This window comes from Microtus oregoni, unplaced genomic scaffold (genome assembly GCF_018167655.1).
Source record: "Microtus oregoni isolate MIOR12 unplaced genomic scaffold, Mior012 000019F_ref0000042, whole genome shotgun sequence".
Classification (NCBI taxonomy): domain Eukaryota; kingdom Metazoa; phylum Chordata; class Mammalia; order Rodentia; family Cricetidae; genus Microtus; species Microtus oregoni.
The window spans coordinates 3345740-3355352 of NW_024543078.1; the positions used below are offsets into that span (position 1 = coordinate 3345740).

Below are 9613 nucleotides of genomic sequence, written 5' to 3' on the forward strand. Positions count from 1 at the left end.
GTTATGGAAGATGTGAACAGAGTTGCAGACTGTGCACAGTGAACAGCACACACATGTGAACCCGTGTGAGTGAGAGGGACACTGGCATGCAAACGCACACATGCACACAGCACAGATCTGACCGAGTTCTCGCGCAGTCCAGAGTATCGCACACAGACCCAGTCTAGGGGCCATGTTGCCAACGGGAGACGAGGACCATCCTTTACCCCCACATAAAACTCCCCACAGTCCCAATTTCAGATTACATCACAACATCCCAAGCAGGGAAGCAGCCGGTCTTATCCTTCCAGGCCCCTGGAGAGGGCAAGGACAGTCACCTCTTTATTCTATCTCTGGGTCAGTGTTTCCTGCCGGCCCTGCTCGCGGGGCTCTGGCGTATCAAGCCAGGGTTGCATGGGCAGGCATGTGAGCTGCAGCGATACACAGGGCGAGTGTAAGCTCTCAGCACCTCAATTTCCCTCTTACGCACCTACACCCACTTCCATGCAAGATTGCCCACACTCCAGAGCTCAGAGAAGCGGCCGCTAGTGAGGCCAGGCTGCTCACTCCAACCTGTGCCCAGCTTCTCCCTAAAGCATAGCAGAGCAGAGCAGAAAGCTTCAGGAGCAGCTGCGGGGTAGGGAGGGCTGGGCTGGCAGGGCCTCAGCACCCATCTCCAGGAGCCAGCCTCTGGAAAAATCCACGTGTGGGCCCAGTGGGGGAACAGAGGGTCCAGCCTGGCCTCCCAGGTAGATTCCAGCCACTGAAGCAGGTCCCTAACAGGGTCAGTCACAGAGGGAGGAAAACCGGCCACCAGGCCTCTGAGTTAAGGGCAACTTTGTACCCACTAAATTATGTGCCTTGTCCCTTCAAATATCCCCCTTTGCACACGACAGAGCTTTATGAGTAGCCAGTCCCAGTCACACCAGCCTCCTGGCTATGCTTGCTGCGCTCCCGACTCAGCTCCATGCCCCTCACCACACTGGGAAACTTACCACTCACCAAACTGCCAGCAATCTATACCACTCCCAAGGCCAGGCATCATGCTCACTCGCCACTTGCAGGGTACAGTAGTTGGCACCAGACAGCCAGGGCAGGAAGGCCGCTCCCGAGCAGGCGGGACTCACAGGCATTCCGGGAAGCAGAGCCGGGGGATGTCCCGGTCACTTGACACACTCAGGCCTCATGCCTTTTTTTTTTTTTTTTTTTTTTTTTGAGAGTTAATCATGACATCTAGGGAGACACCCTGAGGTCCCTGCCTCACCACCAGGCTAGTCCAGCCATGTCCCTCCAGTGCACTTCCAGTACTTGGGGTGGTGACACCCACTCTCATCCCTCAGCTCCCTGGAGTCTTGTTTGACATTACTCCTATCACCGCCCCCCCCAAACAAGAGCAGCACAACATGAGGGAGGCTAGGGTCTGCGATGACTGTCATCCACACAGTGAGGCGGCTCCTCCTGGAGAGCCAGGAGTCCTGGGAACCCCCAGGGCTGGGGCCAACACGTGGGGGGGTAATGGACAAAGATACCCCATGGTACTTCAGGGTCAAAGATCCACCAGAAAAACCCAGGGGTCCAAAAGAACACGGGGCATAGAAAACAGCAGAAAGAAAAGGTTAGAAGCCATGAGGGAGCTTGGGATCGAGGGATCACGGCACAAGGTGGAGGCTGGGTTTCACTCCCAGGACCGGAGTCAAGGGCAGAAGTCACGGGGGAGGCTGTGGTCAAGGTTCCCAGGGAAGAAACCCGGTCTCAGAGGGCAGGGCCTGGGTTCACTGGGAGAACGGGGTCCCCAGTGTGAGGTTAAAGTTCACTAGGAAAATGGGGGCCCCAAGGCGAAGTTAAGGTTCAGTTGTTGACAGAGGGTAAGCGAGAGGTTGGGGTCAAGGGTCAAAGCAGACTATAGGAGGTTCGAGGTGCAGGAAGGAGAAAGGGGTACCTCCCAAGACCCAAGACCAGGGTCAAGGCCAGGAGTGGTCAAGATTCCCGCGGAAGGAAGGTTCTCATCGGCAGAAGCGGGAATGTGGGTTCGCCCAAAGCACGGGGGTCACAGAAGTTGGAGTCAATGTCAAAGACGCACCACGGTGGTCGCTAAAGGACTCAGGGTTCCCGGGGTGAAGGGTCAAACTGGCAGTGAGAGGTCCCTACGGAGACGGAGACCGGTCTAGGGGTTTGACGGCGGGGGCGGGGTCAGGGGTCGCGGCAGGACGGGGGCGGGGGCAGACAGACTCCGAGGTCGACGCGGGGGGCCGGGTCAAACTTCACGGAGAGAGACAAGGGTCGCGACTGGGGGCAGGGTCGGGGGTCGCGGGAAGGGTCAGAGGTCGCGGTGCCGCACTCTCCTCCGTGCTCGCCCCCGCCCTGCAGCCCCAGAACGCCCGCGAGAACCCCGGAACCCGGGCCTGTCCACGAGAGTCGCGTGGGAGTCGCGGAGGGGGTCACAGCGGAGTCTCGGGCCGGCGCCTCACCTCAGACCCGGTCGCGAAGCCCGCGGCGCCTCAGTTCACCGGAGCCTCTCAGCCGCTGCCGCTCACTTCCGGGTTCTGGGCGCCATCTTGGCGGCGGCGCGCACTTCCGCTCCTGCGAGGGGGCGCGGCCTTTGGGGCGGGGCTTCGTGGGGTTGGGGCGGAGCTTGGGTGCTGCAGGGACCGGGACCCCTTCACCGTGCTCGGACCTCAAGGATCGAACTTAACCCCGCTGGACAGTCTGGCCCTCAGTTTCCCCTTACCTGGCCCGGCACACTCGCAACCTCGGACCCCACCAGCCTCTTACACCCGAGCAATCTCCAGCTACCTCAGAACCATGTAGAACAAGCCTTTTTAGACAAAGTCTCACTATAACCTTGGCTGGCCTAAAACTCAGCCTCCACCTCACACGGGCTCGTGTTAACGGCATAGCCCACCATCCTTTCTCATGTCCACACTAGCTTCTCAGCACACACCTACGGCAGTGGGGGTAAAAGCCAGTTCAGCCACCATCCCCTTTCCCAGCTGAAATCGCGAATTCAGACCCAGAGCTACTACCACACGGAAGCCTCCTGTGTGATTAGACTTGCTTATAAATAAATAATCTGATGAACTCTGTGAATGCTGTTTTCTCTCCATGTAGCCCTGGCTGTCCTGGAACTCCCAATGCAGACCAGGCTGGCCTTGAACTCAGAACTCTACCTGCCTCTGCTTCGCAAATGTTGGGATTAAAAGCACACAACACTGAGGACCTGGTTCTTTATTGTGCCCCCAGGAAACCCCTGCCTAGGGGACAGAAAGCCAGGACTAAACACCCTCACACAGGCCCTGAGGGAGCAGGCCACAGGCAGAGTTTGTCACACTGACAAAAAGAAAGCTGTTCAAAGGCCTGGTGTAGTGGGTAGGGGCTGGTCAGTGGGTAAGTGCTCGCCTTGCCAGCCTGAGGGCCCGAGGTCGATGCCCGCGCCCATGTGAAAGACCCAGGTGTGTTGGCGTGTGTTTATAGCATAAGCCCCGCACTGGGGCGGCGGAGGCAGGGTTTCTGAGAAACAGGTTAACCTCTGACCTACAGGCACACACACAGAGAGAAGAGTCCCGGTCAGGTTTGTTACCCACAGGGAGGCCCAGGTCTCTCACATTCATCCTCTCAGATAGCGACTGGTGTCACCTGCCTTTCCCAGGGCAAGAAAGGGAAGCAGAGGGCTGTCCTGAAGTTAGCCCCTGGTCATCTAAGGAAAGGCATAGCAGTGACCACTGCCACGTCCACCATGGGAAGCCACGAGGTCACTATGGGTAATCTTGACTCAAATGGGGGCAGTTTGCCCAGGCCAGGGTGTATCCAACCTTGTCAGCCTGAAGGAATCCACCAAGCTGGGGATGGCTTGGGAATTAGTCAGATTTGGGGATTTCCGAGGAATCATGGGAGTCAGCCTCAGAGAGCAACAGGGGCCTGGCTCTAAGTTCATGGCCCAGTTTTAGATGCAGTACCACGGACTTGCTGTGCGACCCAGGAAAGCCAGCCGTGTGACTCCTCCAAGCCTCTCTTCTCTTATCCCTAAATTAATGAACATATAGTAACCCTAGCTAACTGCTAGGTTGGTTCAACTACGTTGTCAAAGTGTTGGGGGTTTTTTGGAGGGAGGGATTTCAAGACAAGGTTTCTCTATGTAGCCTCAGCTGTCCTAGAATTTGCGCCACAGTCCAGGCCGGCCTTGAACTCTTAATAGAGCTCCGCCTGCCTCCACCTCCAGAGTGCTGGGCTTAAAGGTGTGCACCACCACTGTCCAGCTCTGTTGATTTTTTTCTGTTCTCTTTTGTTTTGTTTTGGGAAGGGTCTCGTACACTCCAGCCAACACCAAACTCAAAAAGTAACCAAAGATGACCTTGAAGTCCAGGCCCTCCTGCCACCGCTTTCCAAATCCTGGGTGACAAGCATGGAGCACCAAGTCTGCTTTCTGTGTCCCTGGGGGAGGGGCTGGGACTCTAGAGGTTAAAGCCTCCTCTAGGTAGGCACCCACTCCCCCTGAACAGCTCTGTCCAGCCTTTCATCGTTGCTAAGGACAGAAAACCCTGCCAGCCATTGCTAAGACATTCTGAGCCCTCAGCTTCTACCGAAGCGCACCCCAGCCCCAGCTTCCCGCTGACGGAGACCCAGCCCTGGGCAGGTACTGAGCAGCAGGTGGGCCCGCCTGGCCCAGCAGGGATTCACTTCCTGTTTCCCCACACTCTGGAAAGTCCCAGTGTTCCCAGGCTGCCACCGAAGCCTCTCCTCCTCTCAGAGTCCCCCTGGCCACTTCTGTTTTCTCTACCCACTTCCCCTAGTGGGGCCCTCAGTCTGGCACTACCTCTTCCCCTCTCCACTTTGCCACCTTCACATCCCTCTTTCTCAAGCTCCATCAGGGCTTTCCTCGGTGCAGAAGGGGACACTGAGGCAGGAGCGGCTGCAGAAGCTATGCCTGCCCCCACCTCATCTCCCAGCCTCTCTCTCTACACACACACACACACACACACACTGCTCCTCCCCACAGCCAGCATCACCCAGCCCAGACATCTGCCCTCCATCAGCACCCACCTGCGCCAGCTTCTTTCTTGGTGTCCCCAGATGTCTAGAGGCTGCTGTAGCAGTACCCGGGGCTCCTGTCTTCTCGGCCCCAGGGCACACAGCCAGATCCTGCTGGGCCCCTATAAGGGATCTGGTCTATGCCAAGACTTCAGGGAAGAGCAAACCTGCCTGACGGGTTTGAGACCCACCCAGCCCGGCCTTCCTCCTCTGCAGGGAGAGGCTGGGACACCTGGGACAACCACGGAAGACATTGATCCACACGCCTCCCCTTTATCCCGAGTGGGTCCTGAGGGGAAAATGCTGAAGGAAGGGGAACAGTAGCAAGAGGGCATGCGGACAAGGGGCAGGGGCAGGGCTGGGAGCAGCAGGGAGAGGGGTACAGCATACCCAGAGCAGAAGTCATGGTGCCATAGTGCGGTGTTGTTATCCCAGGACTCCAGAGACAGGCAGGGAGATGGTGAGTTCAAAGTCGGCCGAAGCAATTTAATGAGATCTGGTCTTTTTTTTTAAAAAAAAGGGAGGGAGGGGGCTGCTCTTGCAGAGGACCCAGGTTCACTTCCAGCACCCAGATGCCAGCTGACAACCATCTGTAAACTCCAGTCCCAGGGGATCCAAAGCCCTCTTCTGGTTACCTCCACCACTGTGTGCACATGGTGTAAGACAGACATGTAGACAAAATACTCATACCCCCAAAAATTATGTAAAAAGCAAGCTCTGAATATAGTTGACAGGTGGAGCTGATGCTTGTAGCCCCCCAATGAGGGGCTGAGAGCTTGGGGGCACACATGCACACACATACCCGCACACCAACCCACATACACACCCACAGATACACTCGTGCCAACATGCATACATACACACATAGGCACTCATACAAACACCATGCCAACACCACACACACACACACACACACACACACACACTCACACACACTCAAAGGCTCAGCTATTGACAGACCAAACCTAGAAAAGAGAAAGGAGCCCCAGTTCAGAGTCTATCCACCAGCACCCATAGGAGCTGTGGGTAACACACTGGGGGAGAGGATGCCACTCAGGGTTCCCCTCACCTCGTGTCGAGCAGGCAGTTCAGTACCAAGCCATGACTGGACTGAGGGCCTCATACTCAGGTCCCGAATGGCCAGTGACCACAGAGGGCACAGAGCATGGGGGAGCAGTTAAGGACACCCAGGAGGAAGGCTGGCCAGGGTCAGAACTCAAGTGTCCAAAGGACAGAGGATGGGGTACAAACAAAGTGGGGGTGAGCTCTAGTTTGCTTTTCTTTTTCCCAGGCATGTTCAGTGGGCGCTCTGAGGCCAGCCCCCAAGCCCTGTGCTGGGACCCTCAGTAGAGAACTGGACAGAGACTACTTGACACCTGGATACCAACCTAGGGCCTCTGGGGTGATGAAGCCCCAGCTTACTCCCTGGTGCTAACCACCGCCACCATGCCAGCCTAGATCAGTGACTTCACCTGCTCTGGGGATTCCTGGACCTTCACCCAAGGGAGATTCCAGGACAGGGTGACTCACTCCCCATCCTGGTGGGACCAGACGGGCATTTGGAGAAGGGTGTGGATTCCAGCCACCACCAGCTCAGGAGTACCCCACAAGGCTTGGGGTACAGTCTGTAATCCCAGCAGGTCTGAGGGGAGGGGTTGAAACTGGTCACAGGTGCGTGCCTGCCACTCACATACAGAAAGGATGGCGGTCAGAGCCGAGAACAGGAGTTGTAACTTCAGGGTTTGAATCTTAGCTCTTCTGTGCAATGCTGTGTGACCCAGGTAAGGTTCACAGCCTGTCTGTGCTGCAATGACCGTCCTTCAAACGATGTAGCTCTCAGAGGAGTTTTATATGAACACGTGGGTGTTGTGTTTCTATATAAGGAAGACATTGTGGTAGTTTTGGTGCTGGGGATGGAACCTAGGTCCATTTATCCAGCCTTATAGAGATGACTTTATAGTAAAAAGTAGGTAAACTGAGACTGGACAGTGGTGGCGCAGGCCTTTAATCCCACACTCAAGAGGCAGAGGCGGACGGATCTCTGAGTTCGAGACCAGCCTGGTCTACAGAGTGAGTTCCACCTGTCTCGAAAAAACAAAAACAAAACAAGGAAAACCAAATAAAATGAATAGATCAAATACCGTTATTCAGGGCACACAGTGGATGGCTGGAGGAAGCAGCCTGGTCTGTAATCACTAGCCTGATTCAGGTAAGCACAACAGTGAGCCAATCGCCCTGAGTCTGGTGTCAGTGTGTAAATGTGTTCCCTACTGTGCCCTGGGTTAGGAGTCCAGCAGCACTGTATACAGCGGGTCCTTTGCGCAGGTTGTAAGGAGGGACCAGCTAGCGCCAGAGTTCAAGTCGAGACTCAGCTGGTGGCCGCCTGCCTTTCTAGAGCCCTGTCCACTGGCAATGTTTGGTCTCTGGGTAAAGCTTTCCCGCCCAAGGCTTTATCATGGTTGTGCTCCTGCCGGAGTCATGTGTTTCAGTGGCGTGTTTGAATGCTGCCTGTGCTCCTCAGGCAGGCCTGGTGCCCACGGAAGTCGGTTATCTCTCCAACCCCCACCCCTCACCACAAGGTCTCACTGTGTGGCCCTTGCTAGCCTGGGACTCCCAGTGGGAAACAGGATGCCTTGAATCTGTAGATCCGCCTGCCTCTGCCTGGCAGGACTAGGATGAAAGGCGCTCAGTTGTCATCATGCCCGTACGCTGGCTTTTCTTGCTGGTTCCGGCCCCTGTGAGGAAGCACTCCCTTGCTTGAGATCACCCACCTCGAGGTCCCTAACTTAAGTGGTAGAGTGGAAATTTGAATAGGAGATTCAGGGTCGCTCCAGGGCGCCACTGGATGCTGAGTTCTACGCACATCCCCCTCAAGTGTGGGAAGCTGAAGCACCATAGGAGAAGGCTGGATTGGCACAGGGCACCACAGGCCTTTGTTTGCTGTTTGTTTGTTTTTAAGGAGGAAGCCAGGAAAGTTTGAGGTCAGCCTGGGCCATGTAGGTGGATCTAAAAAGGAAAGGAGGAGCTGGGCGGTGGTGGCGCACACCTTTGATCCCAGCACTCGGGAGGCAGATGCAGGTGGATCTTAGTGAACTTGAGGCCAGCCTGGGCTACAAGAGCTAGTTCCAGGACAGGCACCAAAGCTACAGAGAAGAAAAAAGAGGACTACATCTGTCTGTCTCTAAGCACTGGAGGCAGAGTTTAGGGTCATCCTTAGCTACATCACAAGTTCAAGACCAGCCCAGGCTACCAGAGACCCTGTCTCAAAAGAAGCCAACAGAAATCATCTATGAAGGTCAGGGAAGGCTTTTGAAGGGCAGTGAACATGGCTCTGCCCCAGCGACTAAGATGGTAGGTGGAAACACATAGGGGTCGTGCTGGGGGACTTTGGGGAGAAAGTCCTGCTCTTAGAGATGAGACTAAACCAAGACAGAGACTCACATCAGCTGACTGAGACCTCCCCCATGCACACCTGACAGCGGGGGCAGGAGGCTGGCTGTGGACTCCCTCTCATCCGCCAATCCAGCCTTCTCCTATGGTGCTTCAGCTTCCCACACTTGAGGGGGATGTGCGTAGAACTCAGCATCCAGTGGCGCCCAGGAGCGACCCTGAATCTCCTATTCAAATTTCCACTCTACCACTTAAGTTAGGGACCTCGAGGTGGGTGATCTCAAGCAAGGGAGTGAATGGATCCCCCTGCCCATTTCTCAAATGGGTCCACTGATGTACAAGGCAAGAACAGAACCCAGGGTCCTAAGCTAGGAGGATATCATTCGATTTGTATTAGTCAGCTATGGCTGCATAACAAACTTGCCTAGTTACTGAGTTATTCACTGACAACCACTCACCCATTATTTAAGCTGTTGCTAAGGTCAGAAAGCCTGAAGTGGGCTTCAGTGAGGCACATGAAGAGTCAGGGTGACAGGGTGAAGCCTGGGGTATGTACAAAGGCTCCAGGGTGTCAGGTTACACATGGAAGGATCCCACATAGCCCAGGCTACTTCTCAATGGACGATCATGAGCTGGTCCTGCCACCACACCTATTTAATTTATCCACGTTGAGATGCTAGAGATAAAACCCAGGAGTTCCAGGGAACTCTACCTACCTCTGAGTCACATCCTGGACCCTGAACCTTTGATGTCATTTTTGTTGTTTTGTTTTTGAGATTCCATTTGTTTGTTTCTTTTCTTCTTTCTTTTCTTTTCTTTCTTTCCTTCTTTCTTTCTTTTTTTTAGACAGGGTTTCTCTGTGTAGCCTTGGCTGTTTTGGAACTCACTCTGTAGACCTGGCTGACCTCAAACTCTGCCTTCCAAGGCGTGAACTATAGGCAATGGTGGCACATGCCTTTAATCCCAGCACTCGGGAGGCAGAGGCAGGCAGATCTCTGTGAGTTCGAGGCCAGCCTGGTTTACAGAGCTAGTTCCAGGACAGGCTCCAAAGCTACAGAGAAACCCTGTCGTGGAAAAAAACATGTGTGAACTACCATGCAGCTATTTCTTTTCTTTCCAGCCCCATGAAACCTTTTTTATGTACTTAATTATTGTTGGTTTTTGAAAAAAAATATTATTTGTGTGTATGAATCTTGAGAGAACTTGTTCTGTGTGGGAG

The 9613-nt window shown here is 54.8% G+C and overlaps 1 protein-coding gene across 5 annotated transcripts in view; it reads right to left on the minus strand.

The window, feature by feature from the left end:
* The window catches only part of Sbno2 (strawberry notch homolog 2), a 46536-nt gene extending 41382 nt beyond the window's left edge, over nt 1-5154 (minus strand). The window contains exon 1 of one of the 5 annotated variants that reach the window (XM_041669362.1): nt 5017-5154. The gene's annotated coding sequence lies outside the window, so the exon portion shown is untranslated. Of the gene's footprint in view, nt 1-974; nt 1361-2447; nt 2560-5016 lie in introns of those variants that run through there. The other 4 variants (XM_041669361.1, XM_041669370.1, XM_041669367.1 and 1 more) reach the window with 4 other exon arrangements.
* Nucleotides 5155-9613: the final 4459 nt, after the last annotated feature.